The sequence below is a fragment of the Protopterus annectens genome, chromosome 2.part0, assembly GCF_019279795.1.
Source record: "Protopterus annectens isolate FY-2018-M chromosome 2.part0, PAN1.0, whole genome shotgun sequence".
Lineage (NCBI taxonomy): Eukaryota > Metazoa > Chordata > Ceratodontiformes > Protopteridae > Protopterus > Protopterus annectens.
The window spans coordinates 34,273,876-34,294,833 of NC_056728.1; the positions used below are offsets into that span (position 1 = coordinate 34,273,876).

The following is a 20,958-nucleotide window of genomic DNA, read 5'->3' on the forward strand; positions in this document are numbered from 1 at the left end:
TTTTACATAATAAAGAATGATCCATGGCTTGTCACTCAGATGTCTTCCTCTTTGGATGGATTATCTTGTCAGCTGTTAACACCTTCTGGCAGACAAAATAAAGGCTGGAAAATTCATAAGAGTAATGCAAATATTCTGTAAAGAAGAAGAGGAATAGCCCTACTTTACTTTCTTTTCTCTTTTTTATGGAAAGCTACACAGAATATGAAGCCAACAATGTATTTAAATAGTTTATTGCCTTTTATGAGCAGAAAGGCCAAGAATGTGGCTCTTGATAGGTATGTAAAAGACAATGGCTCCACCAGTAAACATTTATTGGTAATGTATGACCAACAAAAGTATAGGATGTTAGTGACTGACATAAGGCATGCAAAAGCAGATATGCTATCAGCTGCACCAAGAGGTATCAAGTGTGAAAATACACAAAGTACACCTACATTGCCATTACTATTACATCAGCTGGTGAATCCACTGGAGAGGAATGACCTGCTACAACCAAATGAAACTCTTTTTCACTCAGCAGCAGACCAAACAATTTCAGTGGGTGATAATGGTTTCTGCACCTATGGTGTCTGCTCAGAGGCTTATACACTAAATCCATTAAAACTTAGATGATAATGGTGGCGTGGCTTGGACAGAAGGCTGACAGCAGCACAAATTTTCTGCTCAGCAGTATTTCAACATTTCTGTTAGGATTTATTCAGAAAATACACAGATATCTACTTGAAAACAATAAATCCAAAAAACAGAAGATATGAACTTTATATCAGTGTAACTTTCATCTTATAATTCCTCATATTTTCCTGTCAGATTTTAAAGGAGAAAAAGTAAAGAAACTACAACTGAAGGAACATTAATCATTCTAAGACCAATCAACAGGCCAACTCTATGAAAAAAGAGCTGCAGTCCATCCTTACAAACATTCAAGATTTAATGCTGAATATAGATAACCTTAATTTTAAAATGGACAAAGTTAAAGAAGACACTACCAAGCAGACTGAATTACTGAATAATGTCCTGAAGCAATAGATGGCTCAAATTGCAGCACTAGAAGAAACAGTGTCTGACATTGACTGCAGACTAATAGGTGACGAAAAAAGTACCAAGTTACTTCTACAGCAAAATAACAAACCTATTAACAAGACTGATGATCTGAAGAATAGGTCTAGATGGAACAACATAAGAATCTATGGTATACTGGAGAGAATGAAATGAGACAGTATGGTGAGTTTTTTAACTACTTGACTCCCAAAAACTTTTAAATTTACCTGAAGCGTTATCTTTCAGAAATGAGACAGCCCATATTATCTTGAAATACATTGAATAGCAAAAATATGCATCCCAGATCCATCATTGTTAAATTTATGTCAAGTCAAGAAAAAGACCTTATTTTAAAGTCTGTTTGGGCTCTCTCCTTTGAAAATAGGGGATCAAATTGTTAGACTTGACAATGACTACTCTTCTCTTGTAACTTCAAAAAGAAAGGCTTGCATTTCCCCTTATTAAATCACTGAAAAAGGCTGGTATTAAATCTCAACTACTCTCTCCTGCCAGAATAAGACATTCTCCACCGGAAGGAACAAAAACATTTGAAACACTTGAAGACGCCAACAACTTTGTACAACAAAGAAACATAATAAATTCAACAGAACTAATGGACACCAGTAGTACATTAAAAAAGACAAATAACAATAAAAAAGAATGGTCTGTGAAAGAAAAAAAAAACCCAGAGACAAATAATTTAGAAGCTTATTTGTAATGTAGTACAATGCAGTTGGTTTTAAGTCACTTTGAAATCACACAAACAATATAATACATTTTGTTTTACATTTTATTTATTTATTTTTTATTTTACATCGGGAAAGTCCGACTGGAAAAATGTCCATTTACAGAGGAGGCCCAGGAGAAAAGCTCCATTACATAATGGTACGAATACAACAAATGACAAAAACATTTTTGTACAGAGGCATATATACAATCAGAGCTCCATGTCTTTATATGACAACACAATCCATAAATGACCGAAAATTTCTATACAGTGGCATATATACAGTCTAGGAGATTTTACATACCTTAGTTTGATTTGAGCAAGCTTGGTATATAGACAGCAAAACTTTGAATTCCCTATTGGTAGTACAAAGCATAAAAATGAAGGAATGGAATTTCTTAAATAATGCCATTCGGGAGATATGTCATAGCATGAGAAAGGATAGTAGTTCCTGATAGGGAGTACAGAATAGCTGAGATAAGCAGAGGAGATGAGGTGTGGCAAGTAAGTAGGAGAGCAGAAAAGATTTTATGTGATACAAGGACACAGCCATTATTGCAAGAGGTGTAACTTTAGTGATTTCTTGAAAAGTGAGATGGATGGTGCAAAGGAGATACTTTGGGGGAGGTTATTCCATTCCCTAGCAATGGTGTGAGAGAACAGACTTTTTCCTGCAGTGTTATTGGCTTTGGTTATGCAGAGCAGGGTTTTGTTGGATGAGCGTAGAGGGTGATTTGCAGAATATTGATTTAGAAGTTGGTTTAGAGCTGGGGTTTTCAGAGAGTTCCTTATTATGTTGAAGGTGAGGACTAACTGGTGATAGCTAATTAGCTGAGGGAGGTTTAACCACTGTAGTTGCTTCAGGGCAAGACAGTGATGACTTCTAAAAGTGGAGTTGTTAGCAAATTTTGCAATTGTATTGTACCATGACTCTAGTTTGTTTAGGTCTGTTTTCCTGATATGAATTAGGATTGGTGATGCATACATTATGGTAGACAAGAGGTGGGTTTGGCCTAAGGAGATTCTAGCTTGGTACGATAGGAGCTGTTTGTGTTTGTATAGGGTTCCTAGTTTCTTATGTACCTTTGTGATGGTTTGTAAGATATGGACATTAAAGTTTAGATTGTTATCTATTTCAACCCCGAGCAACTTAGTGTGAGGGGAGGGGGAGATGTGGTCCCGTTTTTGGAGGTGATAGTGAAGGTAGGAGGTGTGGATTTGGATTTATTGTTGTATAAAAGAGTAATTTGGTCTTGCTGGGATTTAGAATGAGGTGGATATCGATAATCCATTGTTCCACGGAGCAGAAGGACTCTTGGGTGAGCTTTTGAAGAGTGGTTATGGATGGGGCTGAGCAGATTAGGGTGGAGTCATCTGCGTACTGTATAAGTGATGCATGCAGGGTGGAAGTATGTAGTTTGTTAGTGATTACATGTTTCCTTTTCCTTCCTCCTTCCCTTTCAAAACTTAAAAAAAATTAATAGTTATATGTGACACTACAAGATTTACTAATGACTTTAGATCAGAAATAATATATATCTTTAAATGTTAAGTGAATTTTTAATCTCTAGGGAAGACTATACAAAGGTGTCATAGTTATATATAGGTACTTTGCTAAAGTGACTTTTATAATTATCTCTCACTGACTTACTGCTTTGGGGGGGTCATGGTGGGTTTAATAATGTGTGTTTAAAATGATAACAGTTATAGGTAAAATAAGTTTACTATATACTCTCACTTAACTAAAAATGCTTTAGTTTAAAGTTTAGGATGTTACTGTACATCTAATCCACTCATTAATTGAACAGAAATGGTTAATTTCTTGTTTAAATGTATGTTTGTCAGCCAAAATTAAGTATTTAGAGCAAAAATAAATGCTCTACATTGCTCATGGCTTTTTAATACATCCATGAGCATTTCTAGTCACAAAGCTTCACTCTACATGCAAAAATTCCCGCCAACTTACTTTAGTTACTGTTTAGAAGGTTTCTGAAGCAGACTCGAACTCCTAAGGGCTGTAAAGGCTTCATTTTCATGCAGAGACATCTGAGATGACATACAGGAAGTAATAAACTGACTTTGACCTTTTTATGTCAAGTTGAAAGCAATGAACCAATTGGATTTGGATTACAAAACAGATTTTGCCTTGCTTCTCTTTGAATTATTTTTAATGCTTTTACCTGAAAATGTAATGTAAGTAATGAATCTATTATGTAATAAGCTTAATATATAAATTAAATTAGTGATATTAAGTTTTGACAGCTTGCTGGCCATTTTTAAATAGAAATGGGAGATACTTGAATGACTGACAAGTCAAACGGCTGTGATGTAACAGTTAACTAGTCCTGAAACGTTCTACAATGCTGAGATGTTGGTTTCCTTTTAATAAGTAAATGAAACTGCTGAAAACATCATGTTTCTGATAAGAAACAGAAAACCTAGAACAAAAAAGTATTATACAGACAAAGTTAAATATAAATGAATGCAATATTAATACTGTTTTACTTACCAAATATTAGTTAACATGTTTTGCATTTAAAAAAAAGAAGCTTCTATTCAGATGTTTTTTATAAATGTTTTTATATGTATAACAAATATGCAATATCAAAAAATGGGGGAATAAGACAGTAAAAAGCAGGAAGAATGGTAGTGAATACTAATCACTGATGATTGCTTATACTTTGTTTACTTGTTATCACCTGCCTGCTTATTAAAATTTTGTGTTTTTTGGGATACAGAAAGGTAGATTGTATCATTATGTATACAAAAGATTGACATGGTAGAGTTAAAAGGTATAATTTAATTTAATGATATAATACTTATAAAAAGTATAATCTGAAGTAAGTGATTCTCCCACAAATTTATAGGGTATAATATACTCAGGCTAGATCGTACTACCAGGAAAGGGGGAGGGGTTGTTGTTCTCTATAAAACCACCCTAAAAAAGAAGTTATGTCTTACCATAACTTTCCATCTGAGTTGTTGATCTTCTTCCATTCATCACTGATGGGTACGGTTCCGAACCCTAGCAACCGAGTTGGCCAAATACCAAGCTAGCGTACACCAAACTCTCGAGCCACGCTACTACCCACAATGCCCTTCATCCCATACCTCAGATCGAGTTTGCAGAACATATAGTAGCAACATATACAAGAAACAGAAACAAAGGCAGAGGTCATCTCTGCGCAAACACCCTAACACACCAAAATGACCTGAAGATCCGCCAGGAGCCTTTGGTGGGGGAAGGTGGGAGGGTGTGATGAATGGAAGAAGATCAACAACTCAGATGGAATGTTATGGTAAGACATAACTTCTTTATCTGAAGTTGTTAATCTTCTTCCATTCCTCACTGATGGGACTGAGTCCCTAGCTACTACAGAATCTGGGTGGCCCTCATGGAAGGACATTCCGGAGAACCATAAAGCCAAAGGCAGCTCTTCCCCTGGAGATCAGATCCAATTTGTAATGCTTGATAAAGGGATGGGTTTAGCCCAGGTGGCAGCAGCACAAATATCATCCATGGAAGCCCTGGCATGAAAGGCGACAGAAGCGGCCACAGCTCTAGTGGAATGAGGTTTAATGCGGCCAGGAGCTGATTCCTCCTCCAAAGAATAAACAAAGGAGATGCAATCCCTAAGCCATTTAGACAAGGAAACCTTATACACTGCCGATCCCTTTCTAAAGCCCACAAAGGCAACAAAAAGCTGATCGGACTTTCGAAAAGACTTTGTCCTGTCCAAATAAAAACGTTACTGTCTGTGGACATCCAAGGAATGGAGACAGTATTCCCCTTTTTGGTATAATTAGGGAAAAACACGGGCAACTCAATGGACTGATTAATAGAGAATTCTGAAACCACCTTGGGTAAGAAAGTGGGATTGGTCCGGAGTGATACTCTGTCCTTATGGGAGATCAAATAAGGACTCTTAATGCATAATACTTGCAGCTCTGATACCAGTCTGGCTGAAGTAACCGCCACCAAAAACAAGGTCTTCCAGGACAGAAACTTCACATCACAGGTTGCAGCCAGCTCGAAGGGAGGTAGAGTCAAAGTTTAAAGCACCCTAGACATGATTCCGCAGGTTGCCTAATGGGAGGTCTAGAATGAAAAATCCCCTTCAAGAAGGTCTTACACAGACGAGAAGAAATAATAGGAATTCCATCTGAACCATCATGAAAATTGGAGATGGCAGCTAGATGCACCTGAATCTTGGATGCAGAAGCCCCGTTAAGGAAAAGCTCGGTCAGGTATTGAAGAACCGTAGCTACTGGAACAGAAACAGGATCCAGAGACAGCTCTTGTGCCCTCAAGGAAAAACGTTTCCACTTGTCTTTACAAAGTTTTCTGGTAGAAAGTTAGTGGGAGGCCAAAATAATATTATGTACCGGAGAAGAAACTGATTCAAGCCTGACTACTAACGGAAGTGGAGCAACCAAGCTGTCAGTTTGAGCGTGGCCAGTTTTGGAGACGACAACCCTTGGGGGTGAGAAATGAGATCCTGATGGAAGTCTAGAATCCAAGGAGATCAGAGCAGGTGTGGCTGAAGGAAGGGGAACCAAACCTGACGAGGCCAGAATGGAGCAATGAGAATCATTCTGCTTCTCAACCAAGTAGCTTTCCTTAAAACCAAGGGTATCAAGGGGATGGGAGGATAAGCGTACAGGAGACCCATGGGCCAATCGAGAGTCAGAGCATCTCTCGGGGACTCCCCCTGCAGAGGAAAGAGGGCAAAGTAGCTGCTGCACTTTGTATTGGAGGGGGAGACAAACAGATTGCAGCAAGGTCAGCCCCAGTGGATGAAAATTTCCTCTGCCACTCTCGAGTTGAGAGACCACTCGTGAGGAAGAAGGATGCATCTGCTCAGCCTGTCTGCAATCACATTGGAACTACCCAGGATGTGTGTAGCAATCAGGAAACAGTTGGAAGCTATCGCCCACTGCCAAATTCTCATAGCTTCGCAGCAAAGGGGGTAAGATCTGGTCCCTCCCTGCTTGTTGATATACCAGACCACAGACATGTTGTCGGACTGGATAGCAATCAGTGAAACGGGTGACACCAAAGACTTTCGTCCATTCTCATCCACCAGAGGAGATCCTGTTTGCAGAGATCGGTGATGAGGATTAGTGCGTTCAAGGGATGATGATTGTGTATCCATTGAGTTTGAAGAAGCCACTGTAACAGGTGCATATGAAGCCTGGCCAATGGAACAATGGGAATGGCTGCCACCATGGAACCCAGAGCCTGCAGAACTTCTCTTGCAGACATTTTCCTGTGGTTGAGTATCACTTGCACTTGTGAAACCGTCTTAATAGCCTGTGATGAAGAAGAGCTATTAGGCCAAGCTGAGTGTTGAACATAGCCCCTATGAATTCCAGTTGTTGTGAGGGCTGAAAGTTTGATTTTTCCCAGTTGATAGTAATACCCAGAGACTCCGCCAGAGACAGACTGTGGCGAAGGGCCCTGGTGAGTAGACGATTGGAGGGGGCGGAGAGGAGCCAATCGTCCAGATAAGAAAACACCTGGAATCCGTGAAGTCTCAAGTGAGCTGTCACCACTGCTAGACATTTCGTGAACACTCTGGGGGCCGTCGAGAGACCGAAAGGCAGGGCTCTGAGTTGAAAATAATTGGCTCCTAACCAGAAGCACAAAAGTCTCCTGGAGCATTTGTCCATTTTGATGTGGTAATACGCATCCTGGAGATATACAGAGCACATCCACACACCCTCCCGAAGGCATGGAAGGATGGATTGAATAGTGACCATGCAGAACTTGGTCTGTATAACTGACTCGTTCATATGACTGAGATCCAGGATGGGCCTCCAGTCCCCCGTCTTTTTTGGCACCAAGAAGAGTCTGGAGTAGAACCCTAATCCACATTGATCTGGGGGGACCTTTTGGATGACTCGCTTTAAAAGAAGCTTCTTGATTTCGGAAGCTGCCTCCTCCTTTTGACTGGGTGGTACATCGGGAAGGGAGAATTGAGGTCTTGGAAAGGATTTGAGGGGGAATGTGATAATTCTCTGCACCCATAGTTCATTGGTAATGGAGGACCAGGCTACTTGGTGTAGAGAGAAACGCGCCCCGACTGCTTCCAGAGGAAAGCAATCGGGCAATGCTTCAGGAGCGCTGATAGGGCCTACCGGAGAAAGACTCTCTGGAGCCCTGATTCTGGTAACCCCCTCTGCCCCTAAAGGGGAGTCTTCCACGATCAGACCCTCCTCTGTCTCTGGAGAAGTCCTCGCCATGTGCATCACGAAAGAAACCTTGCAACTTCTTGTGCCAAAACTTTCCACTCCTCTGGTTCCTGGAGAAGGAATGCTGAGGTTTAGAGAAGCGCAGGCCCACGGCAGACAAGGTCTTTCCATCCTGCTCGCACCTGGCCAAAGTATCCTTGACCTTAGAACCAAAGTGCGGAGGACTCAAAAGGGGCGTTCAAAAAGGAAGACTTGAAGGAATCCGGTAGGTCAGAAATGTGCATCCAGGCATGATGTCGGACAACCACGCCAGCACCTGCTGCTCTAGCTGCTCCTTTGGTTGCGTGGGAGAGCAACCTCATGGAGGAATTCAAAATCGCTTCAAAGGTGGCAAGTTGGCAAGCCACTTTGTCAGGTGCTCCATCCGACACTTGACCCAGGAGGCTACCAGAGAGTTCTGAAATATGGTCACCCTGGAGTTTCTTAAAGTGTGCCAAGAAATTCAGCGAACACACTGCAAAGGTCGCTGCAGCAAAAACTCGCTTCCCTGACCTGTCCACCGCCCGGGACTCCCTGTTGGGCAGATGAACAGCAGGACTCTCTTCTGCCAAGTCCTTCTTTGTGGCCACCGCCACCACCACAGCGTCTACTGGCAATCCTTTTGACCAATGGGGTTGATCCTCTGGAGGAGAAAGTACTTTGTTTGATCTCCTGGGAATAGCTTCTACTGAATCCAGACTCTTCCACGCTCGCTGCACGATGAATTTGACCAACTCATCTGCAGGAGGGGTCACCCAGAACATAGTGGGCCAGGAACGGAAAGCTTGTGAGAATATGGATTCCTCCGGGGAAAGGGTGGAAGATTTCCAGTCACCCCGCTGACTCAAAATCTCCAAGATGCCCCCAAAGGAAACATTGTCAGGGGGTGATCTAGGGGAACCTTCCCCATCATCGTAATCCGTATCCTCAGTAAGGGACTCTTCAGGTGAGTCCATGTGTTTTGTTTTACACATCCTCTTCCGAGGGGGCTCTTTCGCGGGAATGTCCGAGGAGGCCACGGAAAGGGCGTGCTTTGGATTAGAGGTCCCCTACTAAGGGCTGGTGATGATTGAGTTAGGGGTGGAACCAAAGGCGGAGCTGAAGGAGGAGGATTGCTAGCCGCCAGCACCCGTTCCATAATCCAGAAGGCGGGCCACCCGAAGAGGGATGGGAGCTCGGAACCGAAGAGGACTGAATCGACACCAGGGTCACACCCCACTCTGAACGGCCCACCTCCAAGACTGGAGATTGAGAAGGGTTCGGTGCTGATATAACTCTCAGATCCGAGATGGGAACCGAAAAGGCCGTCGGTGCCAAGGCCAGAACTGAATATTCCACCCCTGAATCAAGTGGTTGAGTAAGGTAGGCTGTCGTCAGAACTGACGCCCACCAGGGCTTAGGTGCTTCAGGCATCACAGTAGTCAGTGCCGAAGGAAGGGGTCCCATTGAAAGCAATGGGCAAGGGGGCCTTGGAACCGAAAGATCCCCATCAGGAGAATACGAAGGAGTCGAAGGAGGAAAAATCCCAACACCCGGAGCGGAACAAGGTCTGGAGATTCCTCTTGCAGTCAATACCTGATCCACGAGACGAACAATGTCTATTTTGGACACGCTTCTGGTAGACCTAACCAATATCCCGGAAGGGGATTCAGGCCAGTCCAGAAAGGGACTGTAGGCTTACCCGGCAAACGGATCCACAGAAGACGAATACCTGGTCCGTGGTAAGGAACTCAACAGAGCCGAGGATTCCGATTTGAATTGCGTAAACGGTAAGGTCGGCGCCGAGACGGAACTAGGAGCCGAAGTCACAATCAGGGTAGTAGTCAAAATTTGATCTGAGGTCGTTGGAGCCGGTGCCTGTAAAGGCGAGGTCGCTGCCGAAGTGTCCAGAACCAGACTGGTCGGAACCGAAGTAATCAGCGGTTCAGTAGTCAGTGCCGAGCCCGGAACCGACAATTCAGACTTCCCAGAAACTGCACACGGCGCCGAAATCGGTGGTATCGAGGCAGCAAGACGATGCTCGGAGGAAGATTACTGGCCTTAGATCGATGATTTTTGCCCCTGTCACCGGCCGGTGAAGAGGGGTCTGAGCGGGGACGCTTCTTATCCTTGACTGGAGGGGTTGAGACCTCCACAGAAATAGCCTCCGAGAAAGGAGAGGAAAGCAATCCTTTCAAAATCAACTTGTTGCGCCATTCATTCAATGTCCGTTGAATAAAATTCACACAAATATCACATGGGGGAGTCGCAGAAAGGTGCGAAACGCCCAAACAATAAACGCATTTAAAATGCAAGTAGTTGTTCGGTAATTTACCACTGCACGACATGCAGTGTTTAAAACCTGAAGTACCCTTTTTCTCAGACATACTAACACTCGCTCAAACAGAGAAGAGAAGGAGAAAAAGGGCCGGAATACCAGCAATGGTATGAAGAGTTACCACGAGGGTGGTAAAAAGTAAAGAAAAGGCAATGGCAAGAAAAAGAATACCTGTGGGTAGAGCTAGACTATAAGAAAGACACTAATAGAGAAATTATTGGAGAAATACACAGTTTAAATAAGTCAAGACTTCTTAGCTGGAGAGCTCGGTGAAAACGCTGCTATACGGCTGCACAGTAAACGAGATCTGAGGTATGGGATGAAGGGCACTGTGGGTAGTAGTGTGGCTCAAGAGTTTGGTGTATGCTAGCTTGGTATTTGGTCGACTCGGTTCCGAGGTTTCGGAACCGTACCCATAAGTGAGGAATGGAAGAAGATTAACAACTTCAGATTGTTACTTTAAACCACCTATATTTAACAAAGCAGAAATTATGACTTCCAAACTACAAATAAATGAAAACAAATCTATACACATAGTATGTGTCTATATTCCCCCAGGTAATAACTCAGAGACCCTAGAAGACATCCTCTACTGGATATCCAATGCCTACCCCCAAGATACCTTTGTTCTAGGGGACCTCAATATAAACTGGAATACTTGCACTGCAGAGACCCCAACCACCTACGTAAACCTACATGGTTTTACACAAACTATAACCTCCCCTACTAGGATCAGCAAATCTAACAATAAAGAAAGTATGCTAGACTGGATACTAATTAACAGCCCCACCACATGTACAAATCAGGTACTCTCCCTGAAGATGTAAGTGATCATTGCTTAACATACTATTAGGCATAAAGTTGAATGTCCACATCTGCCCACCTATAAAACAATAGGAAATAACAAAAACTTCAACCTTAATAAATTCTTAGAAGAAATTAAATTACACAAATGGTCAATTCTAAAACAACTACCACTAGATGAGGCAGTAACACACTTTAATAACACATTCCTGGCCATCCTTGACAACCATGCACCTGCACGCTCTATTAGAATTAAAACAAAAATTGCCCCATGGCTCACTAAAGAAACCAAACTAAAGATCATCCAAAGAAATAATGCCTGGAACACCTGGCGCTCCTCTAAAGCTCCACAAGATCAACTCAAATTTCGACAATATAGGAATGATACAAAAAATCCATATTACTACACAAAAAATACTATTTCTGCCATCTACAGCAGAAACACCACAACAAGCCACAGAAGTTCTGGGCAAGTATTAACAAACTCCTCCACCCAGGGCAACTCCAACCCCCTCTGCTCCAACCCAAATATCACCAGAGTCCACTGCCAACACCTCCAACAGTTTCTTTACAGAAACCATCTAGGCCCTTACTAGCAAACTTAAACCCACTTGCCCTAACGCTGAAACCCCTAAGCCCGGTGCCATTCTCTCCTTCAGCTTCCAAAAAGTTCCGACTTCACTCATTAGAACCCTAATTAAAAAACTCAAACCAACCACCCCCTCAGCTGACCTCCTCCCTGCAGACTACCTGCGAAAAGCTGCTGATGTTATAGCATTTCCTGTCTCTATTTTGATAAACAGAACCATAACTGAAGCCTCTGTACCCTCTATTTGGAAAATATTATGTCATACCACTCCACAAAGGAGGCAGCTCCATTGAGCTGCCAAACTATAGACTAAAAGCTATCCTTTCCCCTCTGGCTAAAATTATGGAAAAATCTATCCATAAACAACTCTTACACTACCTCATTCAACATAATCTTCTGGGCAAATTCCAGCATGGATTTAGCCCACAGCACAGTACCACCACAGTCCTCCTCTCCTTTTCTAATGTCATAAATTCCAACCATGAAAACAACAAACTATCTTCTGCCCTGTTTCTCGATCTTTCCAAGGCCTTCAACATGGTTAACCACCAGCTACTCTTACTTACCCTAAAGAAAATATCCCTAAACAACCAAGCCATACAATGGTTTCAATGTTATCTTAGTGGAAGATAGCAGGTTGTCCATTTGGCAGGACAAACTCTCAACCCTTCTCCCCATTACCCTTGGTGTCCCTCAAGGCTCCATATTAGGTCCCCTTCTTTTCTCCCTCTTTATCAATGAACTACACACTGTAATCCCAGACACAACCTATATACAATATGCCGATGACTCCACCCTAATTTGCTCAGCCTCTAGCCGTACAGATCTCCATAGTTTAACCCAGAAAACCTTTAAAACAGTGGAAAACTGGATCTCTAATCAACAGCTGATATTAAACCCTAATAAAACAAAGCTATTGCTCTTCTCCCCTACTCGCAAATCCTCTCAACCTTCGTTTACTATAACATCTAACAATGGGACCATAATCTCACCAGTTATGTATACCAAACTCCTGGGTGTTATAATAGACAACAACCTCAAATATGATATGCATGTAAACCAAACTATTAAAACCGTTAATAAAAAACTTGGTTCCCTATACAAAAACAAACCTTTTCTCATCCCTCTAACTAGGGCTGCCATTGCCCATTCCCATCTGCTTTCAACTCTACTCTATGCCTCGCCAATACTCACTAATTTGAACAAAACTGATCTCAGCAAACTTTCTAGCTGCTGCAATCAAATTGTCAGGTTTGCCACAGGAACTCCCTACAGGACACACCATTGTCAAAACCCAAACCTCTTAAGATGGCTAGAACTCCCCAGACTAATTCAATATAATCAACTTACTGTAGCATTCAAGGTTATTAACCATCCAGAAAAAACACCAAAACACCCTCCCTTAAAAACATTATCCATCCCTACAAAAACATTAGGCCACTTCGTTCCACTATAAAACTTTTGGTTAAATCTGTTAAAGCTAACAACCTATCTGGAGAATCTTTGTTTGCAAATTCAGTAGGCAAAACCTGGAATTCACTCCCATCTGACCTTACTCGGAACCTCTCCCTTAACCAGTTCAAAAAAAATCTAACCCAGTATTTTAAAACTCAATGGCTAAGTCCTTGCTCTAACTTTGACTAAAGCCTAATCTACTTCCATATCCCTATAATGTTTTATTCACAGCGAATTACCTCTTACATTAAAAGTTTTGCAAAGAGAAACTGTAACATCTCTGCAGATACTCTGTATATAGCTGCACCTATAGGTTTGATAAGAGAAACTGTAACATATTTGCACACATTTCTGAATATAAACTGTATTTCATAGGCTTGAAATTTGAGACTGTAACTTGTATGTTAATGCAATATGTTTGTGCATATACTGTAACTTGCTTGTCCTTATCTGTGTGCAAGTTTGGAGCTTTTCTCCCCAGGCCATGGACATGTATCCAGTTGGACTATCCCGGTCAACAAATGTAAAATAAATAAATAAAATAAATTTATTTTCCATTCTCCTTTTTTTTCAGTTTATATGTTAGCCTGCAGTAGTGAAAAGCCATCACTAGATCTTATGGTTTGGCAAAGTTATGGCTTGATGGCTTGTATGGTACGGGTCTACTTCACTTGACCTAAATTTCATTTGACTGACACCCATTTGACTGACATCGAATTGACCTAAAACTAATATGACTGACTCCCATTTCACCGACATGTAAGACATAAACTTGTTGTAGGTTTTCCTTCACCTGTGACTTGTTTGTGATAAAAAAAATTACTGTAACTTATAGTGCTGACTGTTAGAATTCCGACAGTCACGTAGAAAGTAGTGTTGTTTCTAAATTTGGGTTTTTCTACTTACATTTTTATGGGAAGTATCTACAGTAAAGTTGTCCTGTTCGATTCTCAGTTAGAGCGTCTTCTATGTGGAGACATGCGTGAATGGGCATACCTTTGTTGAAGGTTGTGCATCAGAGCTGGCAGCTCGGCACGTAAAAATCTACTGCCAATCATTAGCGGATTGGAATTCTGCTGGGGCGACCCCTAACCGGGAAAAGCCAAAAGACACATCATCTACAGTAAAGTAATTTGGCGAATGTGCATTCCCAGCAGTAGTGGCAGCGTGTAGAGTACTGTAAGCTAAGTTAAAGGTATATGCCCTTTTCCCCACTGTAATGCGATCCTGGAGTTAGTATATATAATTAGGGGGGGTGGGGGGGCATAGCCCCTCAACTAGTTTGGTTGTACATTGTCCCGTTTCTGTTAAGAGGGTAAGTAGTTTTTAAGTTCTGGAAAGGGTTAGTTATTGGTGTTCTAAGTGTGCTTGTCTATGGTTTAAGATTCAGTATGTTGAAATTCAGCATTGTAAGCTGCCGGTGAAATGGGAGTCAGTCAAATGAGTTTTAAGTCAAATGAAATTTAGGTCAATTGGGTGTCAGTCAAATGGGTGTCAATCAAATGAAATTTAGGTCAAGTGAAGTAGACCTGGTATGCATACTAAGCTAGGAATATTGTATTCCTTATAGAAGTTTTTTAATATTTATATAGTTAAGATTTCTAATTTAGTTGTTTATTTGTCCATAACAAATGTTATTTTTAACTGCTATAAAAAATATAGGGAGTCAATACATATATCTTAATACTGCAAAACTATGTCAGCATATAATGTTCTCTCTTTAAATGTAAATGGGCTAAATAATCCCATGAAGAGAGCTATTGTGAACAAATATCTTTCTTTGCATAAAACAGACATAGTGTTTCTTCACGAAACACATCTATTATCACAAGATTTGAACAGATTTTTATTAAAAGACTATGTAATACTGATAAGTTCACAATATAAAGAAAAAAAGAGTTTCAATTCTATGGAAGAAAAGCCTACGATTACCAGAGATCATAGAACTGTATACAGATAAAATGGCACGTTAGCTTTAGTAGTAATTAAGGTTTTGAAAAAGCCTTATACCCTCATTATCTCATATTGATTACCAGGAATAGGCACAAAAACAGTAAAACAGCATCTTGACACAATGACTTTATATTCTCGGGAAGAGATAATTTTACCAGGAGATTTTAATTGTATTTTTGATAAAATTTAAATTAAAACTACGTAAATTCAAAGAATTTAAAAGACATCTATACTTCTTCCCTAAAATTTTTCCATTACTCGTACAGGCTTGGCACACAAATCAACACTGATCCAGTATTAGTAACCAGCTCATTATTATCTAAAACAGAAGATGTCAGGATTGTGTCCTGCCCTTTATCAGATCACAATGCCATCACATTTAAATGAATGTTTCACAGTTATTTTTTAATCTCTTGTCTGAGAATCCCTGCCTACATTATGAAAATAAAAGGCTTTCAAGACTGGTTTCTAACTGGAATAAAACAATGTATTGAAGTATACAATAATGGAGAGGTGTCAGACATGATTCTGTGGGAAAAAAGAAGTTATGTTCTTACCATAACGTTCCATGTGGAGTGTTCATCTCGCCTTTGTTCTTACACACGGGTTTGGAGCCGATCCTCGGCTCCGAGTCGGCCGCATAGCAAAGCTCTGCATCTTAGAGAAGCTCGAGACCAGGCTATATCCCACAATCCTCCCTGCCATTACTCAGATCTAGTTTGCAAGCAAACCAGACTAACAATAAACCTGAGGTGCTAAGGCTACATACTGCCACAAAAATTCAGAGACACTATCTCACTGACAAATTAACTAAAGGGTAACGAAATATACACTATGAGGTAAGAGGTAATATACCCGGAAGAGGTAAAGACATGTGGACCAGACTCTAGTCCTACTCGTTCTTCCAAACACATGAGGGAGGGAAGAGGGGGAATGTAAGAACAAAGGCGAGATGAACACTCCACATGGAACGTTATGGTAAGAACATAACTTCTTTATGTGAGAGTGTTCAATCTCGCCGTTTGTTCTTACACACGGGTAGCGTCCCTAGCTCCGTCACCCTGAGTGACTCATGGAAGAACGTTCCTGAGCACAGTGGAATCAAAAGATGTCCTGTCTTTGGAGGTTTTGTCAACCCTATAATGAGCGATGAAAGTATGTGGTTTAGACCAAGTGGCTGCTGCACAAATCGTGTCCAAAGGCAGGCGAGCTGCATGAGCCAAGGAAGTGGAAACAGATCTAGTAGAATGGCCCTTTTGTTTGGTGGGCAAGGCCTGATTCGACTTAGAATACACAAAGGCTATACAATCAGTAAGCCATTTAGAAAGCGTACGTTTTGTAACTGCCATGCCCTTTTTATTGTCTGCAAATGCAACAAAAAGTTGATCTGTTTTTCTGTAATCCTTAGTCCTGTCCAAATAAAATCTTAGCTGTCTGTGGACATCTAACTTGTGCAGTATATATTCCAACTTGCTGGTATGGTTTTTGAAGAAAGTAGGGAGTTCAATGGACTGATTAATATTTATGACAGAACATACCTTAGGAAGGAAAGACGGGTTTGTTTGTAAGGAAACTCTATCTGGGTGGAAAATTAAGTAAGGTGGTTTAATTGATAGTGCTTGCAGCTCTGACACTCTCCGAGCTGAAGTAACCGCTACAAGAAAAAGAGTCTTCCACGACAAAAACTTCAGGAGGCAAGAAGAGGCTGGTTCGAAGGGTGGCAACATTAGTTGTGACAATAACAAATTTAAATTCCATGGGAATAAAGGGTCTCTGATGGGCGGTCGAAGATGGAAGGAACCTTTCATAAAAGCCTTACAAAGCCATAATAGAACATAATAGGACATAATAGAAGAACCGTCCTCACCAACATGGAAGTTGGATATGGCCGCCAACTGTACTCTTAGTGTGGAAGTAGAGGCTCCTTCGTGGAAAAGGATGGATAGAAATTCTAGAACTTTATGTAAAGGAGCAACCAGGGGGTCCAAGTGTTGGCTAGATGCCCAGTACACAAAGCGTTTCCATTTACTCTTGTAGAGTTTTGTAGTGGAAGCCTTATGAGAGGCAACCAAAATGCGTTGAACTGCCGGAGAAAGTAGATCAGACCTGGCTAGGCGGGGAAGTGGAGCAGCCAAGCTGCTAGTTTGAGGGATAGAAGAGACGGGTGAGGAACTCCCGACGAATGTGTCAGTAGATCTGGTACTGGGTCCTGGATCCACGGTTCCTCTGTTTGATGGGCTCGAAGAAAGGGGAACCATATCTGTCGAGGCCAGAATGGGGCTATGAGTATAATTGTCCTTTCCAGGTTCATGGCTTTCCGAAGAAATTTGGGAATCAAGGAGGTAGGTGGAAATGCATATAGGAGACCCGGGGGCCAATCGTGTATCAGTGCGTCCCTGGGGACATCCCCTGGAGGGGGTAGAAGGGCAAAATAGCTTCTGCATTTGGTATTCATCAGGGAGGCGAATAGATCGCAGCAAGGCTGGCCCCATTTGCGGAAAATTCTTTCCGCCACCTGTAGTTTGAGGGACCACTCGTGAGGTAACAGGATGGCTCTGCTCAACCTGTCCGCAATGACGTTGGATGACTCCGGGATGTGCATTGCTATCAGAAAGCGACCCGTGGACTCTGCCCATTGCCAAATTCTCATGGCCTCTCTGCATAATGGGTAAGATCTGGTTCCCCCTTGTTTGTTTATGTACCAGACTACAGACATGTTGTCTGTCTGAACTCCTACTGTTCCTAGAGGTAGGAGGGTTTGAAAGTGTTGCAATGCCAAGAACACCGCCCTCATTTCCAGAACATTTATGTGCAGGTTGTACTCCATGTTGGACCATTCCCCTTGGACTGTTCTTCCCTGAAAAAGTCCCCCCCACCCTATCAGAGAAGCGTCTGTGGTTATCGTGGCCGTCGGATTCGGTAGAACAAATGGACGACCCATAGTGAGATCCTGACTGGACACCCACCATGAGAGGTCTCGCTTGCAAGAATCTGTTATCAGAATCTCGTGCATTAGGGGTAACTGCTGGAATGACCACTGCGTGAACAGCAGCCATTGGAGGAGCCTCATGTGCAATCTCCCCATAGGAACTGCAATCAGGGATGCTGCCATGAGTCCCAAAACCTTCAACACCAATTTGGCCGGGGCTTTCCTGCATTGCAGTAGAAGAAGAACCTGTTCCTTGAGAGATGAAGCCCTTACTTGAGGGAGCTTTACCAGTGTTAAGCGCGTATCTAGGTCTGCTCTGATGAATGAAATATGCTGTGAGGGCAGTAAGGCAGATTTTTCGAAGTTTATGGAAATCCCAAGGTGGGAACAAAGGTTGACTGTATAGTCTCTGGCTTGTATGAGGCGATGCTCGGTGGTGGCGGTGAGGAGCCAGTCGTCCAGATAGGGAAACACCCGGAATCCTAGACATCTCAAGTGAGACGCTACCACTGCCATGCATTTGGTGAATACCCTGGGGGCTGAGGTGAGCCCAAAGGGCAGGGCTCGAAATTGAAAACGACTGGCTCCCAGCCGGAAGCGCAGGTGATCTCTGGATGGTCTGGCCATCTTGATGTGGTAGTACGCGTCCTTGAGATCTATCGAGCACATCCAGTCGTCCTTCTGCAAAAATGGAAGGATCGATTGAAGCGTGACCATCCGGAACTTTTCCTTCTTCACGAAGGTACTGAGATTGCTGAGATCCAAAATGGGTCTCCAGTCCCCTGTCTTTTTTGGAACTAAAAAGAACCTTGAGTAAGTTCCGGATCCTTTTGGTCCGGGACTGGCTGAATGACTCTTTTTTTGAGCAGCTTTGAAATTTCTATTGCTGCTGGGCCTCGCAGAAGGGGTGGCACATCTGGAAACCTTCTTTGTTGGGGTGGAGTTGACATAAAGGGGATTTTGTATCCTCTGGTTACAATGCTTTTTACCCAGGAGTCTGAGGTGAGAGTTAGCCAGGCCTGTGGGTATAAAGCCAAGCGACCCCTGACTGCCTCCAGAGCAGGACAGTCGGGCCCCCATTCAGGAGTGCTGGAAAGGCTTACCAGGGATAGGATCCCTGTCGCCTTGGTTCTGCGGACCCCCTCTGCCGCCTGGGCGACGTCTTCCATGTCTGCCCCGGCCCCTGCCTCTGGGGGGGGGGTCACTCTGTGTGGCCTGGAAAGATCCCTGAGTTCTACGGAACCACATTTTTCCGCCTCATTGCCCTTTGGGGTACGGTCTAGATGGAACGGAAAAATGGACTCCGACAGCAGACAGAGTCTTTCCTTCTTGCTCACACCGAGTTAATGTCTCTTTCACTTTGGGCCCAAAAAGAGTGGCACTATCAAAGGGGGCGTTGGCGAAGGAAGACTTGAAGGCTTCCGCAAATGAGCACAGCCGCATCCAGGATTGTCTTCGTAGAGCAATCGCTGAAGCTGCAGCTCTACTCGACCCTTCAGCCGCATACGAGATGAGCCTCATGGACGAGTTCACTACGGAGGTAAGGGTGTTAAGCTGTGCTGTTACCTTATCTGAAACAGCAGCATCTGTGTTACCCTGGAGGGTATCTCCCAGCTCGTTGATGAGATCCCTCTGTAGATGTGTAAAATGTGTCAAATAGTTTAGCGAACGCATGGAAAAAGTCGCTGAACTAAAAACGCCCTTCCCGTATCTGTCCATAGTCCTAGAATCCTTATTAGGAGGATGAACAGAAGAGGAAGACTCCGACATCTCCTTTTTAGTGGCTGCAGCCACCACCATAGCGTCAACCGGGACTCCTTTGGTGAGATAAGTCTTGTCCTGGGGAGCGGTAATAAATTTGCTTGGTTTTCGAGGGACCGGTTCCACTGTGTCCGGTGTCTCCCATGCCCTTCGAGCAATCAAATCCATTAACTCATCGAAGGGCGGAGTAACCCAGGAGGTAGAAGGTTGAGCACCAAAAGCCTTCAGCAACACCGACTCGTCCTCAGTGGGGGCTAGGGACTGCCAATCACCCCTCTGTTTTAAAATCTCCAAGATGTCCGCAAATGAGACATCCTCGGGGGGGGGGATTTTGGGGACCCCTCTGACTCATCCAAGTCAGTGTCAGAAGTTAGAGATTCCTGTGGGGAATCTAAGTGCCTCCTCTTGCACAATCTTTTCCTCGGAACCTCATCGGAGGGGGATTCCGGTGAGGCCTCCGAGGAACAGGGGGCACCCTCTGGGGATGGCTGAGACAATGGCGCTCCACGCTTTGGATGTGTCGTGGGAACAGAAACAGAGAGCGGCTCCTTAGGGGGGGGGAGAAGACGCGTCCGATGAAGTGGTTGTCTGTGTAGACAAAACCTTTCTCATAAGGTCAAAAACCCCTGAACCTCGGGTCGAGGACTCCCCCGGTTCCGAAGAACATGGAAGAATCCCAGACACGGGGCCCATGGGTCTCGACCCCGAGGACAGAGCCAAGCCAATCTGCGCCGAGGCCTCGAGAGGGAGAGTCGGCACCGAAAGGTCGGTACGACTCTCGGTCCCGGAACCAAGGAGAGATCGTCAACTCCGCGACTCACCTATAGGTTCCGATGGAGTCGAGGTCAATGGTGTCGATCGTGCAATGGACGGTTTCGGCACCGAGGGCTCCACTATCATCGGCTCATCCTCTTCTGGCTCTGAAGACTGGATGGGTCTCGAAGGAGGACCTGTTGGAGATAAGGGAAGGCCTTCTAGTTTCGACACCAATTGGGAGGAAACTGCAATCAATTTGGAAAGGGCCATGTTCTCCATAAGTTTCTGCACGACACGATCCACATCAGTATCGGATAATGGTCTGGAAGATCGGGTCGAAGGGGCCGAAGATGGCACCGACCGAAGAATGGAAGGTGGCGGTAGTTCCGACA

At 43.2% G+C, this 20,958-nt stretch overlaps 1 protein-coding gene across 1 annotated transcript in view; it reads right to left on the reverse strand.

Annotated features, from left to right (window-relative positions):
- The window catches only part of UNC80 (unc-80 homolog, NALCN channel complex subunit), a 5,631,640-nt gene that overhangs the window by 2,902,909 nt on the left and 2,707,773 nt on the right, over positions 1–20,958 (reverse strand). The window lies entirely within an intron of this gene.